Source organism: Eptesicus fuscus, chromosome 2 (genome assembly GCF_027574615.1).
Source record: "Eptesicus fuscus isolate TK198812 chromosome 2, DD_ASM_mEF_20220401, whole genome shotgun sequence".
Lineage (NCBI taxonomy): Eukaryota > Metazoa > Chordata > Mammalia > Chiroptera > Vespertilionidae > Eptesicus > Eptesicus fuscus.
Window position 1 is genome coordinate 101,439,302 of NC_072474.1, and position 22,872 is coordinate 101,462,173.

At 38.2% G+C, this 22,872-nt stretch overlaps 1 long non-coding RNA gene across 2 annotated transcripts in view; it reads right to left on the minus strand.

Annotated features, from left to right (window-relative positions):
• LOC129152136 (uncharacterized) overlaps positions 1–22,872 on the minus strand; it is a 195,296-nt gene that overhangs the window by 145,316 nt on the left and 27,108 nt on the right. The window contains exon 1 of one of the 2 annotated variants that reach the window (XR_008558855.1): positions 21,378–21,459. The exons of the other annotated variant lie outside the window; for it this stretch is intronic. This is a non-coding gene — a long non-coding RNA (uncharacterized LOC129152136). Of the gene's footprint in view, positions 1–21,377; positions 21,460–22,872 lie in introns of those variants that run through there. 2 annotated transcript variants of the gene reach the window in all.

Here is a 22,872-nt window from a genome sequence, read left to right on the forward strand (position 1 = left end):
CTCTCCTTTCTGAGACACTACTAAGGCCAGGAAGGTGATCATCTCTCTTACTGAATGAAGTAAGTTTAATAAACTACTTTGTTTATTATTGATTGATTATTTATATAAGATGTCCTATTTAACACAAACTCTGGAATTAACTATGTCTTCATTGCTATTGCTCAAAAGAATGACTCAAGAAACATCCTGGCACTAAAATCTCTGTTTGCTTTGCTGTGTTTTAAAATGTAGGTATTCTTATTATTCAGGTCTGGTCAGATGAACAGATCAGATGATTGCCATTGAAAAGATAATTTGTTACTCACATCTCCCTTTGAAGAGTGCATGCCACACACGGTCACATGGAGAAGCACAGGGCTCATCAGGAGGCAGGACTGAAGGAGGGGAAGCCAATTCAGGAGCCCTTATCATGGTTTCCATGGGAAAGGCAAGGCACAGCAGGGATAAGCAGGCTTAGGATGGGCGAGTTTGAATGATTTCTGGGTATAGCCCCTCTAGAATTCAGGGGCTGTCTCTAATTGGCCCTTCTGGAATAATGAGAGCAGAGGAATATTGTCTACTGGAGTATAAAAGCCAGATAGAAGAGATGGTTCTGAGTATGGGCTCTGGATTGGTTAGTTTGCCTATGAAAGTCATGCTCCTGGGCCAATCATTTGTTATCTCTAAGAACTAGAGCTGTCCTTCCCTGTCAGTGAGTGCTCAGATGCCAGAGCATCATAAATCTAGAACCTCAGAAAATATAGCGAATGCATAACACATTTTATTGAGTTATAACTTATAGTAAAATAAAGAAATATTAAGTGTACAGCATAATACATTGTTTGTATTTGTACACACCGAAATCAATGTTAAGATATTGCCAATACTCCAAAAGATTTCACTGAGTTCCTTTTCAGTAAGTACCTGCCTCTCCCAGAAAGGTGAGCATTCTTGTGAGTTCTCCCACCATGACTTAGAATTGTTTATCTTCAATTCCATGTAACTGTGATAAGGCAAACTTTGGAAAATCTACCTAAATTGCCTTGTTGGTGTCTAAGAAAATGACAAAGGTAAAATCATGCTGATAGAAGAGAATGTAAAGTTGTTTTTCATTTAAGAACATGAGATTTACCCAGTCATCTGAAAAAGAAAAGTGATTGTTTTTAGTAAGTTCTCCCTGAAACCCAGAGGTGGATATTATGATTTGTGAATTATCTTATAAGACAGAATCATTGTAAGGGCTAAATGTTATTGGTCAGGAAAAAATATAACAACTGCAAAAGAAACCCCACATTATTTTCTCACTATTTCTTATTTGTATCTAATATCTATATATGTAAAAGGCTAATATGCTAAGTGTCCCTCTGCCCAGTTTCTATGATGCACACTGACCACCAGGGGGCAGATGCTCAATGTAGGAGCTGCCAAGCTGCAGTGACTTGGCAGTGGCAGTTTTTGGGTGATGCACCCTGAAACCAGAGAGGAGGAAGCCTGATTCCTGACTGGGCCACGCAATTCCACCTTTGGCCGTGGGTTATGTTATTGCTGGGGCACTGTCAGCCCCAAATCTGGTTTACTGCACACTTGTGTTTGTGTTCCACACCCTGTACGACAGCAACTTTGCAGAGTGCCCTCTTGCATTCCGGGACCCCTCGGAGGATGTCGGAGAGCCAGTTTCGGCCTGATCCCCACAGGCCAGGCTGAGAGACCCCACCTGCAGGAGGGACCCAGCTCACTCCACAGACTCTGGGGAGGGGCCACGGGAGGTTGGCTCCAGGGCGTGTCTGGCCCAACTCACCCAGTCCCACTGTCCCACCCCACCAGCTAGCTTCTAATTAATTTCCTTTCAATGTGCATGAATCCGTGCACCGGGCCTCTAATACACACACACACACACACACACACACACACACACACACATACACATATATGTGTGTATATATATATATACATATATACATGTATGTATATATGTATATATTATGATATATACTTTATATTATGCATATATACTTTAAAATATATGTAACTTTAGATATGGTCTTAGACTTCATAAGCTTCTGTTTTCTGTTGCAGTAGGGTATATAGGTCAAACTATAGGCCAGAAAAAAAATGATTATAAGTTATAATGAGTTGGATGGAGAGAAAATACTTAGGTAGAGAAGAAGGGGGCCAGGCAAAACTTCAGATGATTATAGATGATCAGAGAAGACATCTGGCAAGAAACTATAGAATGTCCAGAGAAAAACCAAGCCAGCCCTACAAAGCACTAAGGCCATTTTATATGCAAATTGCTCACTGAAACAAGTGAGAGAGCAAACTGACATAAGTGAGGTCTACTACCTTATTTCCTTATTTATCTGCATTAAAAAGTGGAAAAGAGAAGAATATATAAGCAGATTCCTAAAATACAGGGAGCAAAACCCCAAGGTGACCTCAATCAGTGGTTCTCCAAAAGATAACCATGAATGCCAGTATCGCCCTCTAAGCCTCTTTGTATCTACTAACTGTAATAAATAAAATATAGTTGATTCCAAAAAGGCAACAGAGACAAGGTCCACAGACTAAGAGAAAATATCCAGGGATCAAAAGAAAATTTTCAGCCTTGCAGACTTTGATCTAGCTGGAGTCATGAGGCATAAACTATTCCAATTTCACTCTAGTCTCTCTGGCTAAAGTTTATTTTAGTCTTTGAAATTGATGTGGTCTATTGTTTATTATTATTATTATTATTATTATTATTATTAAATATGTTTTTAATGACTTTAGAGAGAAAGGAAGGGAGAGAGAGAAACATGGATCAGTTGCCTCCTACCTGCCCCCTACTGGGGATTGACCCCAAAACCTGGGTAGGTGCCCTGACCCAGAATTGAATCAATGATTTCTCAGTGCATGGGACAACTGAGCCACACCAGCCAAGGTGTAATTTATTATTTTTAATTGTGTTATATGTACAGAACCTTGGTGTACTCCCCAAAATAATTATATTTCTTCAGGAGATTCTGAAACATTCTCAATTAATATAAAAAGAGTTTTGATATCTGACACACTGCATTACCATCTAAACAGTTCGTATTCACAGTCTATAGGCATTTTCCTCTAGCAGAGAGAACACCAATTTTTTTCTTTCTCCTTTATTAGGTCTCAGGTAGAAGAAAAAAAGATCTTTAAAAAGGGTGTTGTGGTGGGTTTTTTTGTGGTGTTTTTTTTTTGGTATCTTCTTCAATTTTTTTTTTCCTGTGACTATTCTCTTTCTTCCCTCACAATTAAATAGAACAAACAGCACACTCTACATTCTTTTCACCAAGAATATTCTGAACTTGATGAGCTTTGGAATGCTAAGATACATAAATTAGGATGTCTGGTGACCAGATCGTATGCCCCTGTGATCAAAACACAACAAAAAATATAAAGAACTTGTTTGGTAGGATTGTATCTTTGTGTCCAATATCCAGCTGTAACACATAGAAAGGATCCTAGATGTTTGTTTTTCTTCCTGTTTCCTTCCTCAAGGGTGAAACTAGAAGCATCATTAAATAGATACTGTTCTTTTAGGATGACACTCTCAACAGAAACTTGAAATCACTTCTAGAGAATTAAAAACAAGTGTCTCAGAGACTGCAAGAGGAGATACTTCAAAATGTGTTTATGAAGCTAAAGTCAAAATTTAAATTGCTTAATCCTCTCCTGGTTGAAGAGATAGATTTTAGATAGATGATAGATGATAGATAGATAGATAGATAGATGATAGATAGATAGATAGATAGATAGATAGACAGATAGATAGATAGACATTTAGATAGATAGATAGGAGAGAGAAATGAGAGAGTGTGTGTGTTACAGGCTGAATTATTTTTCCTCAAAATTCATATGCTGAAGTCCTAATTTCCAGTACCTCAGAATGTGACTGCATTTGGACATAAGTCTTTAAAGAGATAATATGGTCAAACAAGGTAACTGGGGTGCACTGTAATCCAGTATGACTGGTGTCCTCGTAAGGAGAGATTAGGACACAGACAAGCACATAGGAAAGGCCATATGAAAACACAGGGAGAAGACAACCATCTGCAACCCAAGCAGAGAAAACTCAGAGGAAACCAACCCTGCCAACGACTTGATCTTGAATATCTATCTTCTGTAAAAATTGTCCTTTTTAATGGTGATCCTAGATGAGTAAAATTTATGGGAGATACCAAATATGTAAATATGCTTAGGACAGCTCATGTTACAGCATGTCTGGTAGCCACAATGGAATTCCAAATATATACACTGAGTGGCCAGATTATTATGATCTCTGAACGCATAATAATCTGGCCACTCAGTGTATTTGTATCTCAAATGGGTACCAAAAGTATTCTAGACTTTTGCTGGAGATCAACCACCTATTTGCCCTGAGCTTTCTATCAGACAGTGCAAAGGGGAAAGCTGATCAGGTGCACAATTTATAGTATCTTTGATATCAAATAAATGAGGTACTCAAGAGAAGTACACTGAGTGGCCAAATTATTATGTGTTCAGAGATCATAATAATCTGGCCACTCAGTGTATATATAGAGGCCCGGTGCACAAATTCGTGCATTGGTGGAGTCTGGCTGGCCCACCCAGATAGAGCCAATCAGGCCGGCCGGGGAAGGGGCCGCTGGCCCCATCCCCTGGAAAAACTCCTGGTTGAACTCCAGGTTGAGGGGACAATTTGCATATTAACCTTTTATTATTAGGATAAACAGCTCGTTCAATCAAGTTATAGTTGTTTTGTAACAAACCACTCTGAAACTCAGTGCATAAACAATAATTTTGTTATGCTTTGAATTCTGCAGGTCAGAGATTTGGACAAAGCACAGCAGGGATGATTTGTCTCTGTCCATGATGCCTAAGGCCTCAGCTAGGAGGAATCAAATACTTGGGGATGATGCCCGAGGGATGGAACCAGACAATAGTGACCAAAGATAGACCACTTCTAAGGTGACTTCTTCACCCACATATTTGGAATCTGTCTGAGATGACATGAAGACTGGTCTCAGCTGAGAATGTTGGCAGGTGCTATTACTCCCACCTCACCACGTGGCATAGGCTACACAGCATGAGAGCTCGCTTCCAAGAGAAAGTATTCTGAGAGGCAGTGTCCCAAGAGAATCTGACAGAGGTTGCAAAGCCCTTAATATGACTTCTCCTCAAAAGTCACAGGACTTCCTAGATTTCTGTAAAGTGCATGAAAATATCATCACTACCAAATTCACTTTATTCATTCCTTTATCTTTCATTCTTTTACTACAGTGTAATACAATAACTAAAGCATGGCTTTGGAATCAGAATGACCAAGGATGCCTCCCAACTCCTGGGTCCAATAGTCACAGACAGTGTGACAATTTATTTAATACCAAGGAGTCAGATATTTTTTGTTTAAGTATTGTTATATAAAAGTTAAATAAAATCATCTTTTTAAAACAGGGCATTATAACTTCTCAGTAGTTCATAGTATTTAATGGCAAATGAACAATACACAGCATGTTATCCTATATAATAAAAGGCAAATATGCTAATTGACCAAATGGTGGAACGACCGGTCACTATGATGCATACTGACCACCAGGGGGCAGATGCTCAATGCAGTAGCTTCCCCCTGGTGGTCAGTGCGCTCCCACAGGGGGAGCACCGCTTAGCCAGAAGCTGGGCTCATGGCTGGCAAGTGCAGCAGCAATGGCGGGAGTGACTCCCACCTCCACGACTGCATTAAGGATGTGTGACTGCCACCAGGAGCGGGCCTAAGCCATCTGTCGGATATCCCCTGAGGGCTCCTGGACTGTGAGAGGGAGCAGGCCAGTCTAAGGGACTCCCCCAACCCTGAGTGTACAAATTTTGTGCACTGGGCCTCTAGTTGAAGATAAATACATACACTTGTAATCTAAAAGGACTGCCCTGTAGGAACATAATCCAAGGACATGTGTAAGGCACATTGGCTAATTTAAGAGTAAACTGAATGTAGAGTGGTCAATACACTTGGAAATAGGATTTATTAAAATGGGTACTGATTAGACATTAGAAATCTTGACTTTCCTTTTGGTTCTGCTACTTAGAAACTCTCCTAATCTTGCATTAAGTCATTTTACTACTCTGGGCTTCAGTTTCTTTATCTAGAATGTGGGTATCAGAACATTGCTATATTCACCTCATCAAAAATTGTGAGGGTCAAATGAGACTTTGGAGTGGAAGAGAACTTGAAAATTCTAAGATATTGTGGAAATATCAATTATGCTATTTAAAAAAGTATAGTTAGAGCCCAAATAGAAAACTAAACTCACAAAGCAAATGCCTTGTTTTTAGAATAAAACATTAGCATTTTGTTTATAGCAAGGGCGTTTTCACACTAGAGGGAGGATACTAATTAACAATCTGCAAAAGCTAAACGGTAGCTTTTCTGGTTTATTATAGAAACACTGCAATGTAAACCTACACAAGAAAATTTGTGTTAATTCCTACCAGCACTGTGTTCTATGATTTTCTGCTCACTGATTATGGATTGTAGCTATTTGATTAAGATAAATGTATAAATGCACATTGTTCAGAAATATTTTATGCTCATTTAAAGCAGGGCATTTTATGACTTATTTTCCTTTGGGTATAGCTGTTGAATTTAGATTATGTCTTATGTTAGAGCAAAATAGTATTTTTAAATATAAAGAGAGAGGCATAGTAAGCTATAAGAAAATACAATATGCACAAGTAGCTGCATTTTCCAAATTCTTACTTTTCACTAATATGGAATTAAATACAAAATATAGCCTCATATAAAATTTAAGCAAAATGTTATCTTTAAGCATGCTGAGATTGTTCGTCTCTACAAACCCCCAATTCTCCAATTTTGGACAAATATCATGATTCATAAACACATAATGAAAAATAATCCAAGCTAATGTTTTTGATAAAAACTTAATATGGTAGGCACTGTGTTACATGGTTTATGTGCTTTAATCATTAAAACAAATCTACAAGGTATGTATTATTAAGATTCAACTTTTGCAGGTCAGCAAATTGAGTTCAGAGTGTTTATCTGTCAGGGTTCATCAGAAGAAACAAACAAAAATTAAATCCCGCTAAATCATTCACAGATTGAAAAAACAATGGACATTTTAAAAGGATAATGGTAAACAGTATGTGAAAAGCATCAAGAACATTTGTTTTAAGAAACTTATAGTTTAAAATACTTACATGAGAAATTTTTAAAAGCCTCAAAATTAATGAGCTAAGTATTCACACTAAGACGTTAGGTGGTCTACCTTAAAAAATAAATAAAATAGAAGGAAAGAATAATAAATATAAAAACAGAAATTCTTTTAACAAGTTTTTAAAAGATTAACAAAGAAAAAGTTGATCATTTAAATAAATTTTTCAACAAAATAAAGTTACTTCTGTGTGAGAGAAAAGTAGAAGCAATGTTATAAAGAAAAGGAAATAGAATCATTGATTATATAAAAGTAAAGAGATCAGAGAATAGTATTAACAATTTTATACCATTCCTAAAAACATATAATTTACCAAGAAGAAATTAAAATCTGAAAAGTTGTAAAATTCATGAACCTGAAGCAGTGGTCAAAAAAACATATTTCTATAAACATTACACCAGGCCCTGTTGGTTTTAAAAGATAGGCACTAACAAACTTTCAACAAACTTGTGTACCTATTCTCCCAGGTAACAAAAAAGGAGGATTACTCCTTAGTTCAAACTATAAGCCCAATGTGATGCTTATACCAAAGCCAGACAAATCAAAATGAGCCTATTTCACTCATAAATATAGACCTCAAACCCCCCCAAAATAAAGAAAACCATTACTATAGTGTATTAAAAAGATAATGTACTATGGTATAACCAAATTGTGTTTATTCCAGGTATGCAAAAATTCTTTATATTATAAAATTCATTAATCTAATTTTTCAAAGTAACAGACTATGTGAGAAAATTATGTAGTTGTCTTAATAGATGTAGAAATTTGGTAAAATGCAAAACTCATTCATGATAAGTTTTTAGTAAATTAGAAATAGAAAGAAACACCCTTGACCTGATTAAAATGTCTATAAAAATGCATTATTCTAAAGCATTAGCTTTAAAATCAAGAACAAGACAAGAAAGCACATTTATCACAACTTCTAATCAACAGGATATTGAATGTTCTAACTACTACAATTAAGCAAGCAAAAGAAATTAAATTAGAAAGGATGGCTTATAACTGTTATGTTTGGAGATATTATCATGTGGCTATAAACCTCAGAAAATGCACAGAAAAATATTAAAAATTTTAGAAGCATTTATCAAGGTAGATAGATATAAGCTTAAGACAAAAGTCAGATACACTTCTATTCTCCAGCAGTACAAATCTAGAAAACATGATTAAATAGGGGACTCCATTTAGAACTTATCAAATAAACAACAGGTTCATAAGAATAAATTCAAAATGTGATGTCCAATATCAATAAAGAAAAAAATTATAAACTCTATGAAGTGGTTTTAAAGATTCCCTACATGGAAAAAATATATATAAACTATGTTTATGGAGAGAAAGAATACCATGAAAATGTCAGTTTTCCAAAAATTGATCTATAAGGTCAATAAAATGTCAACAACTTCCAAACTTCTGGAACTCTGTGAAGATTCAGTAGTTTTAATTAGTGAATTAATTAGAATGACAAATAAAGGGCGAACACAACCAGGACAATTCTAAAGAAGAGCAAAAGGGAAAGATTGTTCTTCCAATTTTTCAGGATTGATTATGAAACCATAGTCATGAACAGAGACCATGACCATTACGAATGGGTGTTTGGCACAGCAAATATAGTCTGTAAGATCACTGAGGAAAGCAGAGGTTGGTCAATAGGTAAAGCAGAGGAAAAATAGTTATCCATGTGGAAAAAAGATGAAATTGGATCCCTACCTCACACAATAATGCCAAAACCTATTTCATGTGAATTAGGACCTAAATATCAAAAATAAAACTTAAAACTCTTAGTAGAAAATATAGGTTATATTTTTTAGTCTTTGGAATATGAAAATATTTCTTACAATGTTTACTGTAAAACTTAATAAATTATGCTACATTAAAATTAGTAATTTTGTTCAGCAAAAATAAAAACAAAAAAAAAACCCTTAAGATTTTTAAGAAAGTGAAAATACAGGTCACATGCTTGCACAATATCCCTAAAATACACACAAATAGATAAAAATCAATATCAAGAAGATATAACACAATACAAATTACTATCAAGAACAAATAATATAGAAATTCATAGAGGGTAGGGTCCCTAGGCCTGGCCTGCCCGCCTCCTCCTTCCCTTGCTCCCTCAGCACCCCGCCTCCACTGTTGATCGCCTGCCATGTTTCACGCCATCCCCTGGTGGTCAGCGCACGACATAGTGAGCGATCCAACTCCTGCTCTCCCAGTTGGACTCTGCAGCAGACAATTTGCATATTAGCCTTTTATATATATATAGATAATGAGCAAAAGAAATGTAGGAATCCCTCACAGAATAGGAAATACATATGACTAATCCTACATAATAAAAGGGTAATATGCAAATTGACTGAACAGTGGAATGACCAGTTGGTGGGGGGCAGGGCTAGCGAGCACATGGCGCCAGCCCAGCCAAGGCAGGTGCCAGCAGGCAGAGGGAGGGGACAGTGATTGGGGGGCAGGGCAAATAGCAATATTAAAATATTTCTTCTAATTAATTCACTTTCTATGTGCATAAATTCATGCCCCGGACCACTAGTAAATATATAAAGAGCTGTTCACTATATCAGAGATACAACAATAAGACCGTAATGAGATACAACTCCACATCCTTTCAATTTATAACAATTTAAATGTCTGACCAGCCCAAGTGTTAAAGAGCAGCCACAAGATCTCTAATATTTTGCTGGTAGGAATAGAAATGAGTACAATCACTTTGGAAAAGAGTTTGCCTTTATAGTTTAACATTGAATATCATCTATCTGGAGGCTTAGCAATTCAACTCCTGTGTCATACACAAGAGAATCCTTTGCAGAGGTACAGTAGAGGAGGTTCATAGCAGTACTGTCTGCAACAGCAAAAACCTAAAAATAACCCAATTGCCCATTGGAAACTAGATAAACAAAATGTGCTTGCAGTGAAATGAATTTACAGTGTCATGCAGCAAACTAAATGAATCTTAGTTATACGTTAAGATATAGATTCTGAATCGCAAAGGATTACAGGAAACTTTACACACTCTTCTAAAAGCTAAAATATACATACTGCTTTAAAAATGGTTATATAGAGGCAATAAAAACAACAGCAAGAAAATGAACACAGTCAGAAAGCGGGGCTGGCAGGACCGAATGAAAGGGGTGAAACATACAGTTGGCTATTGACCAAGGTCATAGCTTATGTATTGCATGGCAGGCTCACAGATGCTTATTACATTATTAACGGTAGCTAACTAAGGTTATAAATAAACGTGGGGCATACATTGACCAAAGACAACAGTGTATCAAAGAACAGAGAAAGAAAAATGTTCGCGCTTGGTCCTAAACACTCAGTAAAAAACCCTCTTTACTAATCCCGTGTGAACAACCAGGGTTGGAAAAGGGCCGCAAATACCGATCACAAACCATTAGTCATGATCTGGATCTGTTCCGAAGCTATTTCCATTTCTAAGGGCTTTTGCCATAAAAGTGTTTCTCGCCTGGTACAGCAGCCCCTCGGTTTCCACGTGCACTTCAAAGGAGCCCAGTTTATGACAATTTTAATAATTTATACACAAAAAGGGAAAGCAAAGCATGAAGTCTTAAGGCATCTCAAATCATTTTAAGGTTACATGAGCATAATGAAATACTTTAACAAATAATTGCGTGACACCATGGGGGTGAATGAAGTCTAGCTAATGAATTATGACGCCTATCTCCTTTCTTAGCTCTCTGTCAGTGAATCTGCATTTTAAAAAGTCAAATAAAGGAGAGTTTCAGCTAAGACCTCTTGGGTAAAATTATCTCTTGGGCAAATGAGCTCACTTCTGAATAGATGTGTGTGTGTGTGTGTGTGTGTGTGTGTGTGTGTGTGTGTGTGTGTGACATAAAACAAAAAGTAGGACTGCATTTTCCAAGACATTTCTTTTTCCTTTTAGATAGAGAAAACGTCCCTGTTTATTTTAACAAGTTCATCAGCATCTAAGAATGTGGTACAGAAAGACAACAAAGCTCTCGCTGAGAAAATAATCCCACTCCGTGTCCTTCAGATGATTCACCCACCATGTCATCCTCTCCAAGGGGGTGACACCACGGGAGGCGACGCAGCAGCTTTATACAGAGGGAGCCTGATTATTGCACTGAAGGAAACCTGCTTGCAAAGGTCAGCAAGCAACGCAGAGCCTCCCTTTACCACAGTATACTGATAAAAGATATATTTAAACTGCCTTTCACATTAGCAAATAGCATATGACATTTAAGTACGCACGTGGTGAGGAAGGCTCAGCAAGTCATCCCGGGCATGAGACACAAATCAATGGCTTGAAGCCACACACTTTGTATGGCCAGGAAAATACCTTTCTAAGTTCTTCTGAGGAAAAACAAAACAATCAGTCTGATATGGAAGCACAATACCTCTGGCTACAAATTGATGTCATTGATAATGAGGAATCAGAAGAATAAAGAGGATGATTTGAGGCAAGACCAGCCATCTAAATATATACCTAAAGTGCCTGTATTAGTTTCATACGGCTGCCAGAGCAAATTGCCCCAAACTCAGTGGCTTGAAACCACAGAATGGTATTCTCTCGCAGTTGTAGAGGCCGTGAGTATGAAGTCAAGGAGTCAACAGGTTTGTTCCTCCTGGAAACTCTGAAAAGGGATCTGTTCTGCTTCTCTCCCAGCTTCTGATGGTTGCTGGCAATCCTTGGTGCATCTTGGCTTGTACACTCACTATTCCACTCTCTGCCTCCACCTTCACACGGAACTCTCTCCGGGGTCTCATCACATGGCATTCTCCTAATGTGTTTGTCTGTGTCTCTTTTCCTTTTCATATAAGACACCAGTCATACTGAGCAAGGGTAGGGTCCACCTTAGTCAAATATGACTTCATCTTAACTTGCTTATCTCTGCAAAGACCCTATTTTCAAAGAAGGTCACCTTCAAAGGCACTTTAATATGTGTTTTTGGAAGACAAAATTCAACTTGTAATACTTATCAGTGGGAAAGTTTGGAAAGAAAGCAGCATTATTGTAAAAAAGTAAAGTTCCTTCCCATGTCCTTCTACTCTGGGAATGAAACATCTGTTTAAACATTCCGAGAATTAATAAGTCTCCAGCTGCAAAGATTAGTAACAAACCCAGATGTCAGGGGCTGGAAAGGTAACAATGGGGGAGTGAAATAGACTAGTTCGTGCAAGCTGATTTACGTGGTTTATTCAGTTAAAAAATGGCCTTTAGTCTTCACCTCCTTTTTAAATCATTCAAATTTTCATCATACATCTTTCCCATTTGCATTTGGCACACAAGTTTTTGAATTCTCATTATGGTTTGTTTTGCATAGGCATCCTGCATTGAAGTCTTGACAGAGACTCTATTTAGTTATTGAAAATGTAGAAATACTCTAAGCTTCCACAAGGAAATATGCTTTTCCTCATTTTTTTTCTTGAAACATACTTAGTCTAGCACACATTTTCCAACTTTCGATTGACACAGAGCTAGAAAAATACTTCTCAGCTAAAAGACAAACTACAGGGAAAGTGTAATAACGTGCAGTGACTGGCACAGGACTCTAGCTATGGGTCGTAGTGGGGGCTGTAGCATCTGTCCAAATGGAAAAGAAGCCACTCAGCTCCAAGCAATCAGTGCCAGACAAGCACACAAGAGAAGTCCTATAAAACAGTTCTGATTTTTCAACAGAAACCCCAAATCCAGATTTGTATAAGAAATGTCCAGATTATTTTAAAATGTTGGCTTATGAAAGCCAAAGAAAACACAAGTTTGAACTGAATTCGATTCTAGGACACTAGCTGCTATCTTTGACCACAGGATAACCATTTGAATGAATAGCTTTCCTTTTGGAAAGACTTACTTTCCTTCTACCTCTCCTCATCGCACTGCCATCGCCGCCTCCTCCTTCTACTAAGTCCCCTCCCTCTGTTTGCTTCAGGCAGAGGACATCAAATGACTTGCACTGCCTTGAACTTGCCTTGCTACTGCTTAGGTCTCTGCTCTCAGACACACTGTTCCTCTTCCCATAATGCCTTTCCCCAGTGCTCCTTGACTGAGGTTTAGTAGAGAGTCATCTACTCCAATGTTTAGTGAAGAAAAGGTACTTAGGAAAGAAAAACAGTTACTATAAATACTTGATTGAGAAAGTTCTCCTAACAACAGACTGCAGAGCATCAACTGCATTTAGGAAAGCAGTAAGCATAATTAGATTTCTGAGTTCATTTAATATGAGTAAGAAAGATGATTTTATATATGCAGAAGTTTCAGTTAATTATTAGTCGGCAAAGGCAACACAGAAGAAGGGAAGTAAGAAAAATAGTATCTTTCTGGATTAAGGAACACTCTTGGTGTCATTTAGTCACTGAGTGACCATTTATGAACCATTTAAGCTTTCTCAAATTGATAAAATAAAGCATCTACCTATAACCTGCACCTAAGAGAAACTTATAACAGATCTGATTAAAATCTAAGTGTGGGGGGGTGTGAAATAACCTCATTTGTGTTTGTAAAGGTCATACTGGTTCCTTTGCATGGAATGACAAAGAAGCAAGTTTTGAGGCAAGACCAGTCAAGAAACTATTGCAGTAGATCTTCTAAGAAGTGATGGAGCTTTAGTTTAGGATTATAGTTCTGAAGATGGTCAGAAGCAGTCAGATTCAGGATGTATGTCAGAGGTAGGGCAGGTACATATCACTTGTGATGGCTTGATCATACTCAGATATGAGACTATGAGACGACTCAAGGATAACTCTAAGCTTTAGTCTGAAGCAACAATGTAGGGAGAGTGGTTTATGTAGTGCAAGATGTTAGAAGATCTCTATGAAATACCTACTGATATACCTGAAGATGAATGACCAGCATCTTCTTCTCTACCTAACTTTTGGGATGCTCCATTACCTTGTTCTACTATCTAACATTTAATATTATGTTCTGTTTGCCAGATTAGACTTTTCCCCAACTTCTGACATTTGTCCTCCTAATGCCCACTGGAGCCAATAACTAGACTTAGCATGAGAGTATGGTCTCCCCTATTGTACCCAGGAATTAACTAGACCAGTTTGTATTCTAACACATAACAGATATTAAAAGAAGAAAGAATTATAGTATTCAGAATACCAAAAACCATCCACAAATATTTCCCAAACTTGCATAAGGATCAAAATAATTTGTTTAAAATGCAGGTTACAGAATTTACCCCAGATCTACTCTGAGAAGACACTATAAACCAATTTTTTTTTCTTTTTTAAAGAAGTTCCCCAAGTTATGTCAATAATGAGCTAAGTTTGGCCAGCACTGATCTACCGGTAGACCCAAACCCTCATTTTAAAAGAGGGAACATAAAGCCCAAAGGAGTTCAGGAATTTCCAAAAGAAGCAGTGTGTCTCCTGCAATTGAGAATTTTCTTTTTTCCTTTCTTGTTTTAACTTTCCCTTCCAATCTATAGAAGTGACAGGTGTTTGATCCGTTTCGAGAGGACTGCTACACTTCCTAATCATGTGTCCCAGGAGAAGTGACTTTGAAAACCGACAACAGTCTTGGGAACTGCTCTATCCTTTCCTCATGAAAAGCTCACCTTAAAACAGTGGCAGCCACTCTACTCCAGGAAAATCATTTCTTCTTAATTGGGACCATCTAGAGAGGCTGGAACCACAGAGGCTCTCTTTGCCAAGTTGAAAAAAAAAAAGAGGTGTCCCTTTGTCCTTATTATTTTCAAGATGATACATGTGATCTAAGGGCACTTGCACACCATGAGGCTCTTGGGGACATCAGTAGGCATTATGCATGTGAAAGGGCAGCAGGAGAGGCTCATTATCTCCAGCCCAAGCAGGGAGAAATGCAATAACCATTGTTCTCTGCTTTCCTTGAGGCTTGTAGCTGGTGTTGGAAACCTAAGTAAACTTAGTGCTTTGGGAGAGGTGACTAAGACCTTTTTCAATTGGTAGATGGAGTTCAATTCCTGCTTCCAGAGCAGAATGAGGGGGTAGAGGAGCCACTGAATAGGAGAAACTAGTTTTATTTCTAAAACTGGATTGATTTGGCCTTGAGAAGAACAGTGACTCCCTAATAATAATTACCAGTACTATCCAATGCAAATACACCTAAGCCCTAAGTAAATGAGGACCTTATGTGTCCATAGGAATAAAAAGTGTCTATGTCAAAAAGAGAAAGTGTGATATCCACTATAATAGTATCATTAAGTCAAACTGCTTTGTTTATTAAGATTTTTACTCTTTTCCCTGTCAGAGACACTCTATAGAATTGATGAAGCTTTGCAACATAGATCTCAAGAATCCAGTTAGATCCCAATGATCTGTTCTAATAAGAAAACCCAGGGACAGATTATTTAATACAGAAAAGGCACATACTGGATAAAAATGCTGGCTTTGCTTCCCTCTGACAGACAATATTATCATCACTGTGAGTCTTTCTCTTTTTCTACACCACCAATAGAAGAGAGTCATTCATCCAGTTTTGTTTTGTTTGTTTTTTTTGCTGAATTAAAGATAAGAAAAAATGGTATTGTCTTCTAATAACACTGAGTGAAAAGATGTTATAGCGGAGTCAGAAGTCTCTGTTCAATGGGAAACCATTACATTAGCATGGAGATGGTAGTGGAAGACACACAATGACAGTGGAAGAAGAGATGTTCGATGGAAAGAAAAATATATATCAAAGCACTGATACATGGCACACACTAGATAAAAGACATGAAAAAAGATATTTGTGGAGTGGGGGAGAACCAGGAAAGGATAAGAAAAAAACAGATCAGAATCTTCAGGCATTGGTAATGGTTTTAAACTTTATCCTGTGGGCAGTGGAAGCCATTGAAAGTTTTCTAGCAAAGAAAAGACTTGATCATGTTTGGGGTGAATTGGGGAGGTGTAACAAAGCAAGAACAACATGATGTCTAGTGTTGTTGATTAGAAGTACCAGACTTTGATATACACAGCAGAGATTTGATATGAAAACAGCAAGAAGGTACAACCTATAGAATCTATTAACAGATTAGATTTTAGACTTTGCGGAAGACAGAATAATAGTCCTCCAAATATGTCTATGCCTTAATCTCCATAATCTCCATGAAAGTGCATTACCTTATGTTCAAAAGGGACTTTGCTGGTTATGGACTACCAAATGGGGAGAGTATACTGGACTATCCAACTGAGCCCAATCTAATCATGTGAGTCTTAAAATAATAAAAACTTTGCTAGTTCCTCAGCTATGGGCAGAGAGAGATAAAATGGAAGGATGAGCGATAGGAAGTGTGAGAGGATTCAACTATTCATTTCTGGCTCTGAAGTTGGGGAAGAGGATCATGAGCAATGGTGGCTTATAGAAGCTACTAGTAGGTAGGGATATCAGCTGACAGCAGTAAGGAAGCAAAGATCTCAGTTCTACAAGCACAAGGAACTAAATTCCATCAAAAACTGAATGAGCATGGAAACTGATCCTCTTCTTAAACAGTCCTGCTGACAGACACCTCAATCTTAGCCTGATGAGAACTATGTCAAACTTTTAACTTAGAGAACTTTAAAATAATACATTTAGGTGGTTGAAGCCACTAATTTTGTGGTAATTTGTCATGGCAGCAATAGAAAACTAATATAGATTTTAACACAAACAGAGGAATCTAGATGATTCCAAGGAGGGAAGTGGGAGAAATAAGAATATACCAGAGAGATTGGAAAGAAAGTCATAGAGAGGCAAGGAAGAATCAGGAGAAATCATAGAAACAAGGGAGAAAAGAACTCCAAAAGGAGTGATCTAAACTGACAATGGCAAGAGGTCAAGTAATATTGAACTGGGTGCCTTTTCCAAAGCTAGTCTTCAAATCTGTGAACAGAATCTTTGAAGGATTAAACCAGAAGGCAGAAATAGTGCTGGCCTTCAGCACTGAAAGCCTATGCTCAGTGGACTGGTGCCCTATAAATGAGTGGAGATTACTTAACCCTAATTTACATAAAAAAGAGCTTGCTGGTATGTATGTCTCAGTGGTTGAGTGTTGACCCATGAACCAAGAGATCATTGATTCAATTCCCACTCAGGGCACGTGCTCAGACAGACTGTGGACTCAATCTTCAGTAGGGGTATGTAGGAGGCAGCCGATCAATGTTCTCTCAATGTTTCTATCTCTCTCCCTTCCTCTCTCTCTAAAAAAATCAATTAAAAACATATTAAACATAAATAAATAAATAAATAAATAAATAAATAAATAAGAAAAAGTCTATAAACAAGTAAAGGCATGAATGTGGTCTCCTATCATTATAATTTCATGTTTCATGAACTTGTGCCCTAGTAGGTAAAACTTGTCATTGTAAAAGCATTTGAAGGGTTATTTGCAAGGCTAGAAAAGGTACTGATTTTCTTTATTTTCGGAGATTCCTGTGGCACTAAGTGTGGCTGCCAAAGAGTTCAAAAGCTCTAGTTGATCACTCTGCTTCTAACAAATGCATAAGAACTTTGAATGACCAGCTATCTTTTTACTTAAATCCAGTGGCCTTAGACCTACATTCTTCACAAATATATTTGTGGAAACATGTCTTATTCATCTTTGTTGCCCCAGCAACTAATTAATGGTGGAAACATATTAGATCAGGAGGATTTCTTTCCTGACTGCATTGGTGAAGAGATGAGGTTTGTCATAGATTGGTGAAGTCATCATAATATCCAAAACACAAGGTACATGACTTTTAAAGATTTCCATTACCATGCATAGTATTTATAATATCTGAACTTAATTCTGTTAAAACTTGTACAAAAAATCCTTCACATTACCATAAAAATAATAGTCAAAGTACTATAGGCTCCCGCATACCTCACAGAGCTTTGTTCCAGAAAAGAATTGTTCCCAGAAAGTACCTTATTATGACAAGGCTGGTTTGGCACACAATTATGATGTATGTCCTTGACTATATTCAAGTCCACAGAACACAGTACAAATTTTCTTTACTTAAACAGCAAAGCATTGTCTTGCTCTAAGCATCCCTGGGAATACTTGGATGTTATTTGAAAATCACTTTGAGATTCTCTAGGCAGCTTTTTGCAATATTTCCCAAAGTATGGCTTCAATTGTCTCTTTTGTCCACATTATCCTTAGCTGGCTTCTTTCTTTTTAGCATGCAATAATCTCCAGGGTTCTCCCACAGCCCACCCCAACAAGAGCCTAAACTCATCACTTCAATTTTACGGAGTTTCTAGATGGCTCAGGGATTTGGAGACTATTTTATTTCACCCAGAGAGAAAGAATACTGAGTTTAAGGAAGTGAGGTGAGTTCTTCAGGGATCAGCCTGATTAGTGGCAAAGCCAGACTCCAATCCTTGTCTGCTGGCTCAGAGGCGAGTATGATTTTCACAACATCAAAGATGTCCACATTTCTTGTAGGATCCAACCAACTTAGGCAAGGCTTGTTCTCCTGGCAACCTTAGGGGAACGAGTTCTTTTGACTCTTTCTTCGAGTATTAGGTTGAGATGTGCAGATTATGAAATAAATCATATTAACCCCTGGAAATTAACCCATGATTTCCTCCAGTTTTAAAGTTGTGATTTTTTCAAAATTTATACATTATTTCCCTCCCCAATTTACTTCTCTCCATCCAGCCTAAAAACATACCATCATTTATTTATCCATTTATTCGGCATGCATATATCACTTCATATTTTGTCCAGCTGTTCCTACGCACTAGACACAGAAATGCTTGTCTGTTTGTTTGCTTGGAGTTGAAGAAGGAGGCCACCAAGAGATCTGGTTTTCCCTTTACTAGAGGCCCGATGCATGAAGATTCATGCAAGAATGAGCCTTCCTTTCCCTGGCTGCCAGCACCGCCTTTCCGCTCCAGCCCCTGAGCCACCTCTTTCCTCTCTGGCCCCACCTTCCCATGCTGCCTGGAGGCCCTGAGTGGCTGGAGTGGTGCGGAATGCCCGTCCTGGCCACTCAGCGCCTGTGTATGCAAATTAACCCACCATCTTTTTTGGTTAATTTGCATACTCACTCCTGATTGGCTGGTGGGAGTCACGAAGGTATGGTCAATTTGCATCTTTCTCTTCTATTAGTGTACATGTGTTATGCTTGTTAGTAGTGATGTGGACAAGTTTCCAGGGTTATGCAAATAGAGAAAGGCAAGGAGGTTTTAAAATAGAAAAGTTTGAGCAGGAACTTTACCCCCCAAATGCTGTTATTTTTTTTTTTTTTTATTGCAACCGGTTTACAAATAGTTTAATGTGATGATTGTCAGATAAATTCTATTACTTCTTTATAGTGATAAGAGTTTCCTTGGAGACTGCTAATATTCAGGCTGGGAAACAGATTGTTAAACTGATAAAAAACCACCTTCTTCTATTTCAAGCATAGCATTTGGTCTCCTCATTTCAATAAATACCTACTTAACACATTGCGGACGGATCACGAGAATCCTCGCTTCATATTACACAGTGTTTTACAAAATATCATATTTTTAAAAAGATATTAGCTTGTAAGAACACATAATAAATAACTTCCAAATGCAATGGGTATTTAATTTTAAAGTGTGCCTTTAACATTTATGTAAAATGTTTTTGTACTCATTCAATAGAAACTTATCTGGCCACTGGGTAAAGCTAGCAATAAAACTACTGGTCCACAATGTGTTAATATAAGGAAGAGATAGAAAGAAGATAGATAGATAGATAGATAGATAGATAGATAGATAGATAGATAGATAGAATTGTTTCAGAAATGTCTGACCAGAATTCAAGTAGATGCCTTTCCATTTTCTATGCTCTGATTAATCACTTGGTTCTTTTTATAATGTAGAACATGAAAGGTTCCTGCAGTGGCCTTGAAGGAGCACCTCTCAGAGCTCTCTTCGGGTGAACTTGTAATGAGAAACATGGGTAGCACGCAGCCTTCAGCTGCCATACTTGCAGATATGCCATAGCATTTATGTCTCAGCCATGTTCTACCTTGGCCCACAGGGGTGTTGGGGTCCTCTCTATTACCTCTCTATATTTGCTGATGTGATTCAACTGAACAGAGCAGGGAGACTAGAGCTGGACAATTCCTGCTCAATGCAGCTTCTCTGATAGGCATTCTCTGCTCTGACACTCTTGTCAGCCTGGCCAAGACTCTCAGAGCTGCACACCAATCTGAGACTCCTTCCTCTAAACCATCCACCCTTCCTGCTTCCCCTTCATGAGAGTCATGCCTGCACCACTCTTCTGTGTCTGTTCCTACTCACCGGCCCCACTTTACTGAGAACTTCCAGAGATAAATATCAAAGGGGCTTTACACACAGGTAATACTAACTAATAATGATCAATATTACCCTCACTAGTTTCTACCACATCTCTTGGTCAGTTCTCTTTTTAATTTCAAAATTCTGAGCAACAAAGAACCCCATCCCTACCCCACACATCTTAGGAAAGCAGAGGAGAGGGGAAATAATCTACAGCCCAGCATTGTGGGTATGACATGATTACTGCTTCCCAAGAGGAGGGTTATCTGGATGATGGACAATGATTGTATCCACTTACAGCTTGTCTTGAATTTGGGGGGTCTTGAAGACAGGATTTTTCTACCCTTGGTTGCCTAGTAAGAAACCTTGCAAAGTAGCAAAGATGATTCATCTCTCTAAACAACGAGCAACATATGAATTTTTAAACACTCTTCAAGCCTCTGCTCTTTGCCCTTGTTATATGAACCATCTATATACAAGGCTAATAAGCAAATTGCCCCCACGGGAGTTCAACCAAGAGACCGATCGCTCGTTATGATGTGCGCTGAGCACCAGGGGGTGGCGCAGAACGAAGGGTGGCCCCAGCTGGCAGCCGGAAGGCCTTGATCTGCCCTGATCGCCAGCCAGGCCTAGGGACCCTACCCATGCACGAATTTCATGCACCGAGCCTCAAGTATTTTATAATGAAATGACCACAATCTTGCAGGAATTAGGAAATACTTGTGACACTTGAGAACAGACAATGGATTGACTTGTGCTCTTTAAGAAATCATATTTTGAAGCCCTAACTCTCTATAGGCCTGTATTGAAAATGAGGCCTTTAAAGAAGTGATTAAGATTAAAGCAGGTCATAAGGGTGGGGCACTAACCCAATAGAAGAGTAAAAAATATCAGAGCTCTTGCTCTCTCTTCACCATATGAGGGAGACAGCAAGAAGGTAGCCATCTACAAGGCTAAAGAAGATGCCTTAGAATGAAACATACCTCGCCAGCACTTTAATCTTGGACTTCCCAGACTCCAGGATTATGAGAAACAAATTTCTGCTGTTTAAGCCTTCCAGTCTACAGTATTTAGTTATGGCAATTCAAGGTGACTAATAAGGAAATTGAGGAAAATTATTAAATTCATCTCTTTTCAAGTATTGTCTCCTAATACAGTGACAAATATATATATATATATATATATATATATATATATATATATATATATACCTTTAAAGGAATAAACATTAATTCTCTGCCTTTGGTTAATTTCCTATTAGATAACTTTTACTGCTATTATATATTATTTAAAATATATAAATAAGGACCATTTTTCTTAGATTAATTCAGAAATATCTACAAAGTTCTGGCAGAGCCCATAGAGGATCTCAAAAGAAAGATATTACAAAAGGGATTAAACTATCACAATCAATGCCCAGGTTAATCCAAAAGAATATGCATATGTGTGTTAGGTTGGGGGGAGGGGGGACACCCAATGACAAGAGACAGAGCTATACAAATATACAGAAAAAAAGGATACCTTTAGAAGTTCCACTAATTACTTATTTTCTTTTTAATATAAAAAGTTAGAAAAGGTTGAAAAATGCAAAGTTAACCGGAATTCCCCTACCCTTCCTGACAGACATTTTCTCCTGTAATCAGTTCAAACAGTGATTTTATTACTAAAGAGACAAGGTCATGTTTGACTTGTTTTCTGCAGTAAGTCTAAATGGGGTTTCTTAGAAGATTGAGGCTAGGAAGGCTGAATGACAGTTGCAAAGTAAACTGGTAGAAAGTCAAGGGAGGTGCACTAACTGAGGACTGGTGGTCAGATTCCTCCACAGGGACTCAGGTAAGCATGTTTGCTGGACGGCTTCTCTCAAACTGTGCTCTTGAGGGTCCTCATGTCCTGGAGATATCTCAGGGGACTCCTGGAGGGTGTGGGAACCCTCTCTGTACCTAAAGTTCCCCCTGAGCTCCTTCCCGTTTCTCTGAAGTGTGTGTGTGTGTGTGTTAATCCTCACCTGAGGATATGTTTCCCATTGATTTTTTTTAGAGAGAGAAAAGGAGGGGAAAAGAGAGAGAAACATCAATGTGAGAGAGACACATGGATTGGTTGCCTCCCAAATGCCCCAACCAGGACCAGGGATCAAACCTGCAACCAAGGCACCTGCCCTTGATTGGAATTGAACTTGGAACCCTTCAGTAGGCGGGCTGATGCTCTAACCACTGAGCAACCAGCCAGGGCTCTCTGAAATGTTTTAAAACCAATTGTGGTAGGCAGTGTAATGGCTCCCCAAAGATATCCAACTCCTATTCTCCAGATCCTGTGAATAATTCCCTTACATGGCAAAAGGGACTTTGCTGATGTGATTCGGGATTTTGAGACAAGGGCGTTATCTGGGAGAATGTAATCACAAAGGTGCTCACAAGGGAAAGAGGGAAGCAGGAAAGTCAGTCAGAGGAGGAAACGTGACAGCAGACGCCGAGGCCCAAG